The sequence below is a fragment of the Acinonyx jubatus genome, chromosome X, assembly GCF_027475565.1.
Source record: "Acinonyx jubatus isolate Ajub_Pintada_27869175 chromosome X, VMU_Ajub_asm_v1.0, whole genome shotgun sequence".
In the NCBI taxonomy this organism is placed as follows: domain Eukaryota; kingdom Metazoa; phylum Chordata; class Mammalia; order Carnivora; family Felidae; genus Acinonyx; species Acinonyx jubatus.
In genome coordinates, this window is record NC_069389.1 from 39,111,960 (window position 1) to 39,128,243 (window position 16,284).

Here is a 16,284-nt window from a genome sequence, read left to right on the forward strand (position 1 = left end):
TTCTATTCTCAAGGGAGACTTTTTTCTCACCTAAATCCAGATCGAGGCACTAACCTTTGCAAGGGTTTATATCCTGTCTATACCTCCGAATAGAGTACACAGTTTTGACAGCCTGTGTTTTTATTCGGGGATCTTAATTCCATCTATTTGCCTCACAAGGGCCTTGGTGCCTCTCCAAGTGGTTAAAATATGCAAGTCTTTTATCTACTGATGTAGGTAATGCTCTTAGGGTAGCCAAAGCACGAGTACCTATGTATTTAGTAAGTTTCCTTTTAAGTTTTGACTCTTGGGGATTCCTTCCTTCCTAAACTTTTTATTTTGCTGTAGTTTCTAACTTAAAGAAAAATTGTAAAGATGAAATCCCAGCCCAGCTCCACTGAGGCTATCCCTGAGTCCACAGAAAGCTAAACTAATGGTCATGACCTTGGCTTACTGGGACATCCATAGACTCCTCATACTATCCACCTGCTTCTGGAATACCCAGATGCAAACTGTGAGGAAACGAAGTGTGTGATGAGGGCTGCTCCAACTATGACAGAAGCCAGCGGCTGCATGAGACATTCAACTTGAGCCTGAGCTCTTTCAGCCTGCCCTGTTTGATTGATAAAGCTCGCAAGATCACCCACAGCAATGCTATCCTTCCCCGCACTGCTCACAAGCACAACCTATGAGAGGAAGTGGAAGAGAAGATTCGTGCGGACATTTTGAAGAACTACGTTACAGACACCTCCAACCAGCTGGTCAGTGTTTGCTACAGCCGTGACTTTGAGACCCTGAAGCAGGAGGACTCGGAGGGGCTCCCTGAAAAGAGGAGGCTCTTCTCACAGTTTCTGGGGAAGAGGCCACAATTCGCAGAGGACACGATCACCTTGCTTCTGGCATCCTTGGCCTGCACCGTATATTTGAACCCGAGTGCCTGGATGTGTCAGACACGAAAGACTTCATCACCCTCTGGCCTGAAGGAGATCTCCGCTTATGCAAAGCCCACCTGCTTCCTCCCAGGCCCTATGCACGGAATGACTGCCATGTAGGGCAACAAGTCGGGTCCTGTTGAGGCCAGGAGATAGGAGCCAGGAGCTCATACTGCCCCGCTGGGGACCTGGGGAAAAGCTGGACCTCCTTGCACTCCAGAATCACGCTTCTTGTTCCTTTCTACTTCTTTTCTTTCCTTCTTTTCATGGTTGTCTCTGCTTTGAGGTGCCCAACTGGACCCCTCACCTGTAGGGCTCAGCCCTGAGCTCTCCGACATTGCCCTGAAGACCAGTATTGGCCTGGTATGCAGGCCCTGCTCCCCCCAGCACGGTCCTCGCCCCAGTCCTGCCTGGTCCCCAGTAAAGCCTTAATCATACGTGCGCACACACGATTTATGAAGGAGAATCTAAGGGAAGAAAATCCTAGACCTATCTCATGAAGCACACGTTATCATATCCAGTTCAACAGTACCAAAAACAAAACAAAAGAAAAAAAAAAAGCATCTCAACTGTATCAGTTGTATTTTACAACCGTCTGTATTTTCTACGTTTTGACATCTTGGAGCCTTGCTAATCTGGAGAGACTTCCCCTCCCAGGGCGAGCTAATTTCTAGAAATTGTAAACAACTTGCCCGCCGGCGTGCCTTTCACATGCAAACCAACTAATCCATATCCCCAACCGCTTCCTTCAGTCTCTCACGCATGAAGCCAATATTCCCCCTGCCCTAAATCACCCCAAGGTCGGGTACAGGACGACTGGGGACCACCTCTACAGCCTGGAGCCTGCTAAAAGTATTCAAACTCACCAATCCGAAAAGGCTGACCTTGCCTTGCCCATTCCTTGCCATCAAAACCACAATGAAGGCTGGCAGCCATATTGCCCCTTCACTCCTTCTGCCCCCTGACTGACACCGGTACTTCCCTCTGTGGCCCCCTATGGCGTGACATGCTCTTTCCTCTTGGGAACTATGAGTAATAAACTCTCATTTGAAAAGCAGTTTTCTCATGTCTGTCGCCTTACCGTGCCTGATTAAAACAAATCTCAGGAACATTTCAAGACATCAGTCAAGTAGAATTTATCCCCAAAATGAAATGATAGTTCATGATCCGAAAACCTACTACTGGGCTATAGCATACTAATAAAGAATATAGTCATATATGATCATGTCCCTGGAGCAGAGAAAGTATTTGATAAAATTCAGTCAAATATATCCTCCCATAGCCTGAAGCAAGCATATATTTAATTGTGACACTTTTGACACAACCCCATAGAGTCAGAGTCTCAATAAGCATTAGTAAGTGCTTCTGTCCAACCTTATGCTGGAAGTGAAGAAAAACAAAGGGTATCTACATCGGATTAGGAAGAGACAAACTGTCTCCATTTGAAGATTGTGTGACAGTCTCCATAGAAAATTCAAGAGACGCTACAGATAAAATTATTAAAACAAATGAGGATTCATCAAGTTTGCTGGGTAAAGGATCAACCTAGAAACCCAACTGAAGTCTTCAAATTGTGTCTTATACTACATAATACTGAGTGACAAAAGCAAAGTTCACAAAGCTTCATGTGGTTTGGTGCCATTTATACGAAGCTCAAAACTTGAAAAATAATACTCAGTATGGGCTGGGGATGTGTACAAATGTAATAATTAAATTAAAGTTTGTGCACTAATGAGAAATTCTAAATTCATGATGCTGATTACCTCTGGGGAGAGAGGGAAGGAAATGAGCTGGGGGTGAGAACACATGAGGCCTACATCTATCATTTTCCTTTACTTAATTTTTTATTCTTTCTTTATTTTTCAGAAACAGGCAGACAGACAGAGTGTGAGTGGGGAGGAATAAAGAGAGAGGGTTGATGGGGGGGGTGGGAAGGAGGGGAGGGTGGGTGATGGGCATTGAGGAGGGCACCTGTTGGGATGAGCACTGGGGGTTGTATGGAAACCAATTTGACAATAAATTTCATATTAAAAAAATGAATAAATATTTAAAAAATAAAAAAAGAGTGAGATAATATACTAAAGACCTTAGCATATTGCCTGGGGACCATAAGAGTTCAATAAATGGTCACTATGATTACAAACATATAAGTTCTCTTTACTTAAAAGCTTACATGGTAACAAAGAAAGTCCTGTTCTGTAACAAAAGCATGATTACTATGTTTTTAGTGCTTACGTGCCAGCATTTCAGCCTCCCTTTTCACAGTATTTGTTAAATGAGTGCATATTTACTGACCTCGCACTAAGTTCTAACGTTTTACAATTATTATTGACCCTCTAACATCTGACAAGTGCAAAAGCAGCGATAAAGCCAAAGTGATAGTGAAGAGACTTGCAAGATTTCCAGGAGTGCAAAACTAGAGACTATAGAGAGAGAAGAAAAATGAGACCTCTGGTCTGGGCAAGAAGGTGTCGACTTACATCTCTTTGCCCCTTTCTGCTGGACACGGCTATGAACCCTGAAAATAACTCATGAGATTACCAAAGAAAAACTCTGCAACGTGGAAGTTGGACCACAGGACTAGAGGAACCCCCACCCAACAGAAGAAGGACACCCAGACGGGGTGTTTTCCAAACCCACAACCTACTAAGAAAAAGGGCACCCCTGATAGGCTCACTCCTCCCCCAAATGCAGTTGGAGTCCCGCCAACAATATTCTATGTGCCTGGCAGAATCAGCAATGGCGAACCAACTGGAAGCCCAACGGACGGGAAATGATCAGCGTGAATACTCTCTATCCTTACCCCGTTTGAGACTCACCTCCCCCACCTGGAGATACCGCACAGCTAAGAAGTATTGGCAAAAGGGATCCCAATGCAAGCCAGCTGGAAAAGCATCCTGCTCCCTATTGAGCCTGAGGCTCTCCTTCCCCACTCAGAGACACCACGTACGCAGCGGGAGGACAGGGGATTGGCAAGTAGGATCATGCCACAATAAGTGTGTAGCCAGGAATGTACTCTCCATCCCCCATGAGCAGCAGAGAGGCTTCCAGGAAGGTTATTTGCCCCTCCAGGCCTAAGACTCTCCCTGCCCCCCATTCAACGGAACCTTGACAAGCATTCAGCTACGGTGGCACTCTCCATCCCCTACAGACAGGAGAAACCTGCTACAATGCAGGTCAGGAAACACCATCCATCCCTGAAGCAGGAGCACTCCCTTCCCCCACCTCCAGGTTCTAAGAAGCTCCACCTGAGCAAGCTTCTTCAGCTCCCTCCAACAGCATCAACAAGAATCAGTAGACGCTCCATTGGCATGAGATAAGTCAGGTAGACAAAAATAGTATCGCAAAGGCTCCGAAAATGATATTGGAGCCACAGTCCAAAAATGAGGCCAGGGCCTGCATGATAAAGCTAAACAAAGTGACTCCCCTCTTAAAATGGAAAAGTTACCAGGACCTACGGTCTCCAAGATGACCGGGATAGGACACAACTGACAAATTACCCTACGTCAGAAACCAGGCAAATCACAACTGGAAGGAGAAGTGAGACTTAGCTTCTGTCACCCCAGAGATGAATCAGGTGCTGGAATTCTCTGATAAAGGTTTTAAAGCAAACATCCTACAAACAATTCAGTAAGCAATTCCAAATCACATTGAGACACTCGAGAGATAATTTAAGATCTTGGTAAAGAAATAGAAGTTATGAAGAAGACTAACTGAAAATTAAAAATGGAAAATTATAGTAAGAGAATAAAAACTCCCCGTGGGCAGGTTCAATAGTCGAGTGGAGTTGACAGAGGGTACATTCAGTGAACTCAGGGACAGATCAGTAGAAGTTACTCAAATATTTTCGAGCCACATATCTGACAAAGGTCTTGTATCTCAAATAAAGGAGGAACTCTCCAAATTCAACAGTAAAGAAACAATAAATGCCATTAGAAAATGGCCAATATCATTAGCCATCGGAGAAATGGAAATTAAGACCATGAGGAGATAGCCCTACACACCTCTCAGAAGAGCTAACATAAAAACAAAACAAAACAAAACAAAACAAAACAAAAACTGTGATTATGACCCAGCAATGGCACACACAATGTGAAAGCCTAATGCATCTAAAAACCTGGGCATAAAGGTATTAGTCCCAAACTGGAAAATAACCCAATGTCCTCCAATGGTTGAATGATTAAACAAATGGTGGTACATTCATATCTGCTCGGCAATAACAAGGAGTGAACTATTGATACACGTCACCATATGGATGACGCTCTAGGGAGTTATACTAACTTAAAAAATAAGCCAATTCCAGGAGTGCCTGGGTGGCTCAGTCGGTTAAGCATCCGACTTCGGCTCAGGTCATGATCCCGCGGCTTGAGAGTTCGAGCCCCGCGTCAGGCTCTGTGCTGATGGCTCGGAGCCTGGAGCCTCTTCAGATTCTGTGTCTTTCTCTCTCTCTCTGCCCCTCCCCTGCTCACATTCTGTCTCTGTCTCTCAAAAATAAATAAACATTAAAAAAATTTTTTTTAAAAATAAGCCAATTCTACATGGTTATGTACTATATGATTCCAGGTATGTAGTTTGAGAAGGTAAATTTTTAGAAATGGAGAACAAATTATCGGTTTCTAAGGGTCAGGTGATGGGAGACAGGGTGGTGGCTGCAATCATAAAAGGGCAACGGGAAGGATCCCTATGGTGATGGAACATTCTTTTTCTGGCTTGTCAATATCAATGTCAATATCCTGGTCGTGAAGGATGCTTCTCCAGCTGGCATTCGCATTGGGATCCCTTTTGCCAATACTCCTTAGCGGTGGTATCTCTAGGTGGGGGAGGCGAGCCTCAAACAGGGTAAGGATAGACAGTATTCACCCTGATCATCGTCAATGTCAATATCCTGGTTGTGATACTGTATTATATTTTGCAATCTGCTACCTTTGGGGGAAACTGGGTAAATGGTACGTAGGATCTGTCTCTACTATTTCTTACAATTGCAAGTTAAATTCACAAGCACTTCAAAATAAAATGTTTAAATAGGGCCGTTGGGTGGCTCAGTTGGTTACGCATATGACTTCAGCTCAGATCATGATCTCATGGTGTTGGTTTGAGCCCAGCGTCAGGCTCTGTGCTATCAGCAGAGCGGAGCCTGCTTCAGATCCTCTCTCTGCCACTCTCCCACACGCACACCCGTGTGTTCTTTCTCTCTCTCTCTCCCCCTATCTCTCAAAACTAAATAAACATTGACAAGTAAAGTTTAAATAAAAAAAGGTGCAAGACGGTGGCCATTGCACACGCAAATGGAATGGATTATAGGAACATGTCTGCAAGGCAAAGAGGAAATCCCGTGACATAGTATTGCTTATGTAGTTGACAGTAAACGACAACACAGGAGGAAACCAAGTTGGCCAAATATAGGAAGGTTTGCTCACAGACGGTTGACCTTCATTAGTGTGGGCCTGTGGTAGTGTTGATCGTAGTTAGGGAGAAAGCCGGCGTTCAGCTTTGGAACTTAACAGACTCTCCTGAAGGAGGCCTCCGGCCTCAGGTTGTTGCATAGCGTCAGGACTCTGTTCCAGTCTGCACAATACCAAAGGGACTGGTGCGGACACATGGACGCTAAGAATCTCCATACATCCCGAATCTTCCTTGGCCCGCCGAGAATGAGGTTGCTGACTCCAGTAAGTGCCCCGTATCGATGGATCACAGGAAATGGCTGCCTAAGAGAGAACGTTCCAGTAGGTAGAAAAAGCGTGACTGAATTTATAGATTGGAAGAACTACCCCACAATCCCACTGGCGGAAACACTTCTGGGAACTTCAGATATAAACCTACGTGGCTTACTCACTTTGGACTAGCGCACAATGGGCCGTTGGAGCAGCCTTCCAGGTCCTTGCTCACCCGTAAGGAAAGCAGTTGCTCTACCTCATAGATGGAGGGACATGATTCCCTACAAGGTTTGTCTGTAAATTGAAGGGAACCACAAACGGTCACCCTTTACAATCCTCAAATTCTCCAACTTTAGTTTGGTACTCAAGGGAGTCAGCTGGCTGTGGAGAGAGAAAGTGAGCGCCTTTCTAGGGGGGCCCAAAGGCCCCAAATGACAACAGAGCCTTCCAGAATGAGAAACCGTCGTTGGAACGTGGGTTTGGGCTCGATCCAGGCCTCTGCTGATGTGGGGCTGCAGAAACAGAACCAAGAATTCCTGACATGGCAAGTACTTTTGCCCCTAAACCACTAGAAATCTACAAACATTTTGCTGGGCCGAGAAGAAAGATCTTTGGCGCTGAGAGACTTGGCTCCTGCAAGAAAAACTGCATTAGACATTTCTCTGTCCTTTCCCGGGAACTCTCAGGGGAATTTGGAGTCCTGCTTGGTGTTAGGAGATAAAAAGGGGACAAACTTTCCACCACCCTGAATCTGGTGATGGAGGCCTCCTCGACGCCTACTGGCACAAAACTCTCTTCCTTGTCTTCAAAAATAAGCTGCTCTCCCTGAGACGGGATTCAAGAAGTGCAGTTAGGTAACTTACAGTTCTTTGAGAGATTGTGGTAATGGCTGTGATGTCACTGATAATAACCACGGAAGGCGGTATTTTCTAAAGACGCTTTGAGTAACAAAGCGTCCGGTGTCGAGTAAGTTGGTAAAACGCTGCATCATCTACTTTTTAAATAGCAAATTAAAGGCTGGGAGAGGTGCATCGTTAAGAATCCTGCGCAAATTTCTTTAACTTGACTTGCCAAAACTTATTTGATCGCACAGCCCTGTCAGGGTATAATTTTCAAAGAACTTAAAAAATCAGGACTATCACGCGAACATAGTGAGCATATGTCAGAAGTGTCTTTAACACAAAGATTTATTTAACTTGTTAATGAGAGTATGTATCACTGGGGTGGTAAAACCAGTTCCAAGGAGGATCTGAGGAACGAGTATATACAGCCAACTGGGGAAAGAATATAAAACAGGTCAAAGTCTTACAGGGCAATAAAACTAACTATCGGGGTTATCTTTTCCATGGGACAGAGATCATTTGCATTTCTACTGGACAAAAATCCTTGGCAACTTCTACATACTCACCTGCAACTTTCCAGAATCTTTGCCTTAATCGACAGTAGTAGACAGGTAAGTCAAACAAGGGGTGTTCTCAACGTGTGCTCCCTCGACCAGCACCCCCTGGAATCTTGTTAGAAATGCAATTTCTTGAGCCCCACCCCAGACCTCCTGAATCAGAAACTCTAGGAAGGGACACAGACCTAGGTGTTTTAACCAGCCCTCCAGGGGATTCTGATGCATATGCAAGTTGGAGACCCACTGATCTAGAGAATTCATCCTCAGGCAAAGTGAATATGCTGCCAGCGCTCTGGTATGACTTTGCAAAGATTCGCAATCTTCCGTTTGCCTATTTCTAAGCTTTAAATAAATTTTCTTAGCTTATTTTTCAGCATCACACTTTAGAAATGTCAATGCACAGTGAACAAAAACCACTCAGGGTTGTAAAAAAAGGAAAGACTTTATTTCTATTGCACCCTCCTTCAAGCAACAGTTCAAGTCACTTTCTCCAAGGACATATTCTAACCCTTTTAGTCCTCTGCAATCTCTTTCCTCCTTGGTCCTTCTATAGACTCTTACATTACAGTTGAACCGTTAATTTCACACAGTGCTAGTAGTTTTGCGTGTTAACCACATGGAAAACTGCATGGAGGCAGCAACTGTGACCTAAGCCCCTCTTCTCAGTGCGAACGTCAGTGTAGTTACAGAATCATAGATTCTCAAGACTAGAAGGTACTTTGAACACCAATTTGTTCGGCTGAGTATGCTATGAGAAATCTCTTATTGATGGTAGGCAGAATTCTAACCTCAAGATACCGCCCCCCGCCCCCCACCGCATATGCACCTTGCATAATGCCTAGAGAGTCAATGTGATGGCTTTTACTCCCATGATTTGGTCATGTTATATGGCACCATGGACCTGAAGACAGAGAGATCATCCAGGCGGCCCGACCTAAACGCATGAGCCTTGGAAAAGCAGTTTCCTCCAACTGGTCACGGAGGGGAAGTCCGACACTCAAAACACAAGGATTCAGCAGGCCATGGCTGACTTGGAAATGGAAGGAGACCCATGAGAAGGAAGGTGAGCGCACAGCCAACAAGGAAATGGGGACCTCGGTCTGTTAAAGAACAAAATTCAACTGCGTACATTTGAAGATCTAATTGGCTTTATTAAGTGATTCATGACTTGGACCCATTTGGCAAGTCAGGAGATGCCCTAAGGAGTTGTACACACTGGAGGGTTTTTATAGGCAGGAGGGTGGGGCAAGGAAGTTATTAGTAAAAGAAAAGATTATTTCAGGCCAGGACAGATTCTTCTGGGCGGCGGGGGCGGGGCGGGGGGGGGGGGGGAGAATCTGTCCTGTTTGTCATGCGTTACCTCCCCGCTGCTGATCAAGCCATTTCAGATTGACTCTTGCGAGGTCACATTCCAGGCAGAGGCCGAAATAGTAATCAAGTCTGGGTTTACTGCCACGGGGAGCAAATGGCTCCATTCGGGGCTTCTTTTTCACAAATCCTACAACTATAAAGAACTGATTTCTGACAACCGGAGCGAGCTCTGAAGGAGGCTCTTCCCTAGAATCTCCCGATGAGAATTTGGCTTCACTGACACCTTGATTTCAGCCTTGTGACACGCTGAGCAGAGCACCAGCCATGTTGTGCTGGACTTCTGACCTGTAACTGTAAGCAAATAAATGCGTGTGGCTTTCGGTCTCTATATTTGTAGTAATTTGTTATACGGCCACAAAAAAACCTAATGTATTATTTTCCCAAGAGGGAAGTTAGCTTCTTGAGTACTTGGGACAAGACAGCTCACCTCCTCCTTTGGACCCCTCTGGCTTTTAGAGATTGCTTTACCGTATTGAACATCCATCAATACTCCCTTTTCTCCTGTCTTTTTTTTTTTTTTAATTTGTTTCTTTCTTCCCTTTTTAATGTTTACTTATTTTTGAGAGGGAGAGAGAAGCAGGGGAGGGGCAGAGAGAGAGAGAGAGGGAGACCCAGAATCTGAAGCGGGCTCCAGGCTCTGAGCCATCAGCACAGAGCCTGACGCGGGGCTCAAACCCACGAACCGTGAGATCATGACCTGAGCCGAAGTCAGATGCTTAACTGACTGAGCCACCCAGGGGGCCCCACCTTTGTTCCCGTCTTAATACGTTCATTCTATAACAGAACACCATGAACTGGGTGTGTGGGGGGGGTGTATAAATAACACACATTTATTCCTCATAGTTCTGGAGGCTGAGAGCTCCAAGATCAAGTTGCTGGCAGATTTCGTGTCTGGCGAGAGCTCACTTCCTGGTTCACAGTTGGCACCTTCTCACTGTGTTCTCACATGACAACGGAAGGCCCCATCTCCTAATACCATCGCATTGGGGGTTAGGATTTCTACATAAGAATTGGGGGGCGGGGTGCAGAGCACAAACATTCAGTCTGTAGAAATCCCTACAGCCAGGCAATGCAAAGCTGAGCTTGATTCCATTTGCTTCTATCCTCAGGATAACCTACGTTGTATTAGAGAAGGTGTCAGCAAATGTGTTCTGTACAGTCAGTGATTCAGGTTTTGAGAGCCCTGTGGTCTTTGTCACATCTACTCTGCCATTAGAGCACAAAAGCAGCCAGGGACAATACGTAAAGAAATGGGTACATTTGTGTTCCAATAAAACTTTATTTATAAAATAGGCTATGAGGCACCTGGGTGGCTCAGTCCGTTGAGCGTCAGAGTTGCTTGATTTCGGCTCAGGTCACGATCTCACGGTTTGTGAGTTTGAGCCCCGCATCGGGCTCTATGCTGACAGCTCAGAGCCTGGAGCCTACTTTGGATCCTATTCTCAGTTTTTAAGAGCCTCTTATGGTTTGGCTCCCTCCCTCTCTAACTTTTTTTGTTTTCCTTCCCCCCCGCCCATGGTCTTCTGTTAAGTCTCTCAGGATCTGCGTGGCTGGAACTGGAGTGTGTTATGCTAAGTGGAATAAGTCGTATACAGAGAAAGACAGATGCATTTATTCATTTTTGAGAGACAGAGACAGAGTGCGAGCGGGGAAAAGGCAGAGAGAGAGGGAGACACATCTGAAGCAGGCTCCAGGCTCCACACTGTCACCACAGAGCCCTATGTGAGGCTCGAACCCACGAACCGTGAGATCATGACCTGAGGCTGAAGTCGGACATTTAACCAACTGAGCCACCCAGGCACCCCTATCTCACTAACTCTTGACAACTACCATATATGATAATGTGGTGGGTTGAATAGTGCCCCCCTCTTCCAAATCACAGTTCAAGTCCTAACTCCCAGTGCTGCTGCATATGACCTTACTGGGAAAAGATACGTAATTTGCTGATATAATGAAGTGGAGGGATTCAAGATGCGATCACCCTGGATTGTGGTGGGCCCTAAATCCAATGACTGGTATCCTTTTAAGGGGGAAGGAAGGGGAAGATTTGAGACGCAGAGAAGGAGGCCACGTGAAGGCGGAGGCAGAGGTTGGAGTAATTCGGCCACAAGCCAAGGAATGTCAAGGACTGTTAGCAGTCACCAGGAGCTGGGAGAGAGCCATGGAATGGATTCTCCCTTAGAGCCCCCAGAAGGAACCAACCCCGCCAACACCTTGCTTCCGGGCTCCTGGCCTCTGGAACGATGAGCGAATACAATTCTGTTGCTGTGAGTTGCCACATTTGTGGTCATTAGCTCTAGCAGGTGACATGATTGTATGCCACCATTTTATAGATGAGGAAACGGGGTTGGAAATGCTAAGTGACTTGCATATGTTCACACAGCTTGTAAGTAGAGGAGTTGGGAAGTAAGCCCAAGACTGTCTCCTGGGAAGCTGATATTTCTCAACCTTAACCTTCTAAAATGTCACCGATTACAAGTTAAAAACAGCACCACAGCCTTCCCACTTCCCACTTGGCCTACTCTTTTTTTGGGGGGTCTCTCCTTACGCCAAGACTTCCCTTGCTCTTAAGCTGTTCCTGCTCCGTGTGGCTACTAGCGATTATGAATTAGAGGTAGCACCTCGTGGTTGGGTATTCTTGACCCTGGAAAAGGCTCAACGAGTTCTAGGGGAGAGGGCACTGCTTAACATGATGGGAAAGCTCCTGATAGGGGGTCTCCAGGCCATGGGCCACCCAATCAGAGAAAAAGATGGTTTTAGGCCACGCAAGGAGCATCAGTTCATGTCACCCACACTGATGCCTTGTTTCCACCCCAGTTAAAGCCAGCCCCACTATTGTCTTGAGGGTCAGGCCACAGCAAAAGACATTTGCCTCCTGAAACTCAGTCTTTGGGCGCTGGGAGTGAGCAAGAGTTGTCATCCGCTTCGGCCTCTGCCGAGAAACCTTGCGTCAGGTGCTGGGGAGAAAAGCAGCAGTTGTTACTTCCCCGTGGTTCTTCTAAAAGTGTTTCTTTGTTAATAAGATGTCATTAAACATTAGGCACAGTTGGCCGGATATTAAAATTATAGATGAAAACATTTTTTTTTTCCAAAAAATGTGTTCATGTAAAAATAAATCGATGTGTGAGAACAGAGTGCCTGAGCAGCAGACGGCATACTCTGGGGCTGGGTGTCCTGATGCCATGTCTGCCACCAAATTCGGCGTCATTGGGTCAGTCGTTTCAATATCAAATACTTACTAAACGCCTACTGTGTGCCAGGCATTGTTCTGGCTGATTCTCCGCTTGGTGTCAGCTACACTGGATAAATTCGTAACTTTCGCATCTTCTGAATATTAACTAAGACGAAACAATATCACTTTTCTTCTTCTTCTTCTGTCAGCAGTTAGGAAAAACGGGAACAGAGAATTCTACACTAGAACCAACTAATCTGAGCCCGAATTCCGTTTTAACCTTGAACTCACCAAATGGAACATTTTCCGCATTCATTCCGCTGACGACCTTGAGCAAAGGGCTCGGTGGTTAGAAGTCAGAGAATTAGCAGTCAGTTCTTTTCTGAAAGATGAGGCAAAGAACGACGTCTTGAACGCTGGCTAATTACTTCACTCTTGCTGGAAAAAAAAATTCTAATGCATATCACTTAAATTGTTTGGGTAGATTAAACCTTATGAATGTAATCATAGCTTAGAAAATACGAGCTTGTGCTTCAGTGTCCTTCTCTTCGAGAACTGTGAGGAACGAAACGTCTCCTTAGCAGTGAAACTCTTTGTATGGCAAGCGTCCCCATGAGTAAAGCCTAGTGGGGGAGCAGAACCCGGTGCCATGACTGAACAACCTCTACAGCTTGCCTTGTGGTTTGGTCACTGATGGAGAAGATTCCTGACTGTAGGGCAGGCCCCGTAGAGAGACCATCTTTGAACTCCAAGCCACCGCACGCTGGCTGCAAAATGTGGCATGATTGGAGTTGGGCTGGGGACCATCCCGCAGAAATGACTCGATCTTGAGAGTGGGGTGGCAATGATGTGAATGTCGTTTAGATTTGAGAAAAGTTATTATGTTTACTAGAAAATGTCCAACCAGAGCTTAGATATCTTTTTCTTTGTTGGTGAAAGGAGCCAAACAGACGCTTGCTACATGTGCAGAGATCCTCATGGAGGAGGTATTTGAGGGGTTCCTCTTAATGAAGCCAGTGGAAGGCAAGCCCAAGAGAAAGATATCCTGCGTTCCCATGGAAGCCGGCAAAGTCAGCCTCTCCTCCAGATGACCTAGGCGGGGCAGAGTTCTGAGAAACAGTAGACGTTTTGCATGAGGAGCTGGGGAGGGGGTGCGGGGGCTCCATCTCCTTCTCTGCAATTCTTGGTCAGAGGGTCTCCAGCCTTATCCATAAGCAGACCTCTGTTCACTGGTCAGGCCTCGAAGTAATAAGGAGGCTGACCAACACATTCCTCAGTCGTCGACGTGCCAAAGTCGGGGTGCTCCAGCATCAGGTGTCTGTCAAAAAGCTGGGATTCTCGGGCTTTCTCTCCACCATCAACCTTTCCTGACTCTCTTGTCCTGTGACTTCCAGAGCATTCAGGGCATGTATACTTGCTTGCCTCCCACCATGGTGGATGAATATCTCTTCCTCCCTCACTGAAGTTGCGTCCTCCTGAGAAAAAGCCCAGCCCTCAGTGACGGTTCCTTTCAGGGAGCTTGCATTGAGGAGAGAACACGGACCCGGAGCCTGCTGTGCCACAGTTTGAGAAGCCTGTGGGTTGCATCCGGACTAAGGAGAGTTAAGGAGGTTGAAGGTTCAAGCGCCAGATTCTACCACTGGGCGGCTGTGCAGGGGGAACTGGAGACAGGAGAAGCAGGGTGGGGAGAGCCAGAGGATTCATGTGATTCCATGAAGGGCAGTCATTCTAAATCACGCTTAACCACTTTAACTGGGACCCTGTCCTCCCCTTGCAGGAAGCGAAGGGAACGTTCAGTATTATTTTTACTCATTTTTTGACTTTTAAAAACAAAGCTTTAGGAGGCCGGCTTTTATATCAATTTCAATAGCCCCTAATCTTAACTGTCTATTTATCTATCTATCACCTCTCTATTATCTATCTGTCTAATCTTCGATCTATCTATAATCTATCATCTACTGATCTATCATCTAGCTATCCATATCAGGGTTTCTCCACCTTGGCACTACTGACATGTTGTTCCAGAAAATTCCTTGTTGTGGCAGACTGTCCTGGGCATTGTAGGATCTTTAGCGGCAGCGTCTTTGGTCTATCTACTAGATGCCAATAGCATCGTGTCCCCTTTCTCAGTTGTGACCATGAAAAATGTCTCTTTGCCAAAAGTCCTTTGATGGAGGGCAGAATCGTCCCCATTTAAGGACTGTTAATCTATATTTACCTATCTAAAGGAACCAACCATCTATTTATTGATGCATAATTAACCACCCCCAAACTCAGTAGCTTTAAACACCTACTGCTCCCCACGTTATTAACTAGTAGCACTCTTGTGGCTACATCCCAGTGAGCTCGGCTGAAGGGCCTCTTTTCTCCACATGTCCTCTCTCTCCACGTGGTGTCTCATTCTCTCCACACGGTCTCTCTACAAGGCTCTCCACATGGTCTCTTTCTCTTTAGCAAGGTAGACTGGGCTTCCTCACAACATGGCGGCTGCATTCCAAGAGAGCCGAAAATGAAAGTCGCCAAACCTCTTAAGGCTTAGGCTCAGAGCTGACACGGTGCCACTTCTGTCACATCTTGTGTCAAATCAAACCCCAAGGCCAGCCCCGATGTGAGGGGAAGGGAAACAGATTCCACTTCTTGATGGGAGGTCCAACACGCAGATACAGGGAATAATAGAATTGTTGGCCACCATATTCTGGACTGGCTTTGACAGCTATATAATGTATTTAAATTTGTATTTATTTGTAATGGTAGATATGTATTTAAATGTATATTTACAATGTATTTATATTTATGTGAGATATGTTTATATACATAGAAATATATATATTCCTCCCTCACATGCCTATTGTTTGAAATTACAGAATCTTGATCCAATGTTAACGTTCCACTGATACGTTAAGAAGCACATTAAGAGATACACCGATACACTAAGAGATAATGACTTTCATACCTAATACCTTTATAGGGCTAAATATACATGACTTACTGCGAAACTCTGCGAGGTGAGCACTATGATTATCTCCTTTTTTACGGAGGAGGAAACGGATGCTCAGAGAAGCCCAAGGACTCATAGCCAGGGAGCCAGTTGGAGTCCAGATGTGAATGCAGGCAGTCTGACTCTAGAGGCTGTGTGTACTCTTAACCACTCTGTTCCAATGTTAGAGAAGACACATGCATACGGTTTGTGATTCATCACGAAGGTTACAGGTAGGAAAAGATGGTGAAAAATAGGAATAGTACGCACAGTAGAGAAAGTAACAAGCTACAGGAGTCCCAAGATGTTTCTTGCCCTTGAGGTCGTGTTCCTCGGGGTCAAGTCAAACAATTGTAATGCGTTTTCTTCCTCCAAGGAATACATGACCGTGGCGTACTTTCCCTTGTAAGGAGCAGAGACTTTAGAACGGACACGGTGCTCCTGAGTAAAACTCGGTGTTACTTAGAAGAGAAGACGTGAATTCTTTCAGCAGGTATACTCCCCCCACAGGCTAAATGTTTTTTTAAAGCTCTTGTTTCACGAGAGTATCAGCAGCCGGAATATACTTTCAACGCAGCCCTCGGACACCAGGCAAATTGGTCCAAGGCACGGTTTGAAAAATCTAAGTCTAGCCTTCCGTTGTTAGCCTCAAAGGCGAGTCAGTGTGAATGCTGGATGGCAGAAAGCTCAGAGGGCCTGCCGCCTGTGTCCGCTCTTGCTGGGGCTCCGGTTCTGACCTCGGAGCACAAAGTGGGGCCCTCCCTCCTCCCAGGCCCGAAGCAGAGACATCTGAATCCCCT

General features: G+C 45.7%; 1 pseudogene; it reads left to right on the forward strand.

The window, feature by feature from the left end:
• Positions 1 to 412: 412 nt before the first annotated feature.
• Positions 413 to 1,031, forward strand: LOC113597558 (glutathione S-transferase Mu 1-like; annotated as a pseudogene).
• The last annotated feature ends 15,253 nt before the right edge of the window (positions 1,032 to 16,284 follow it).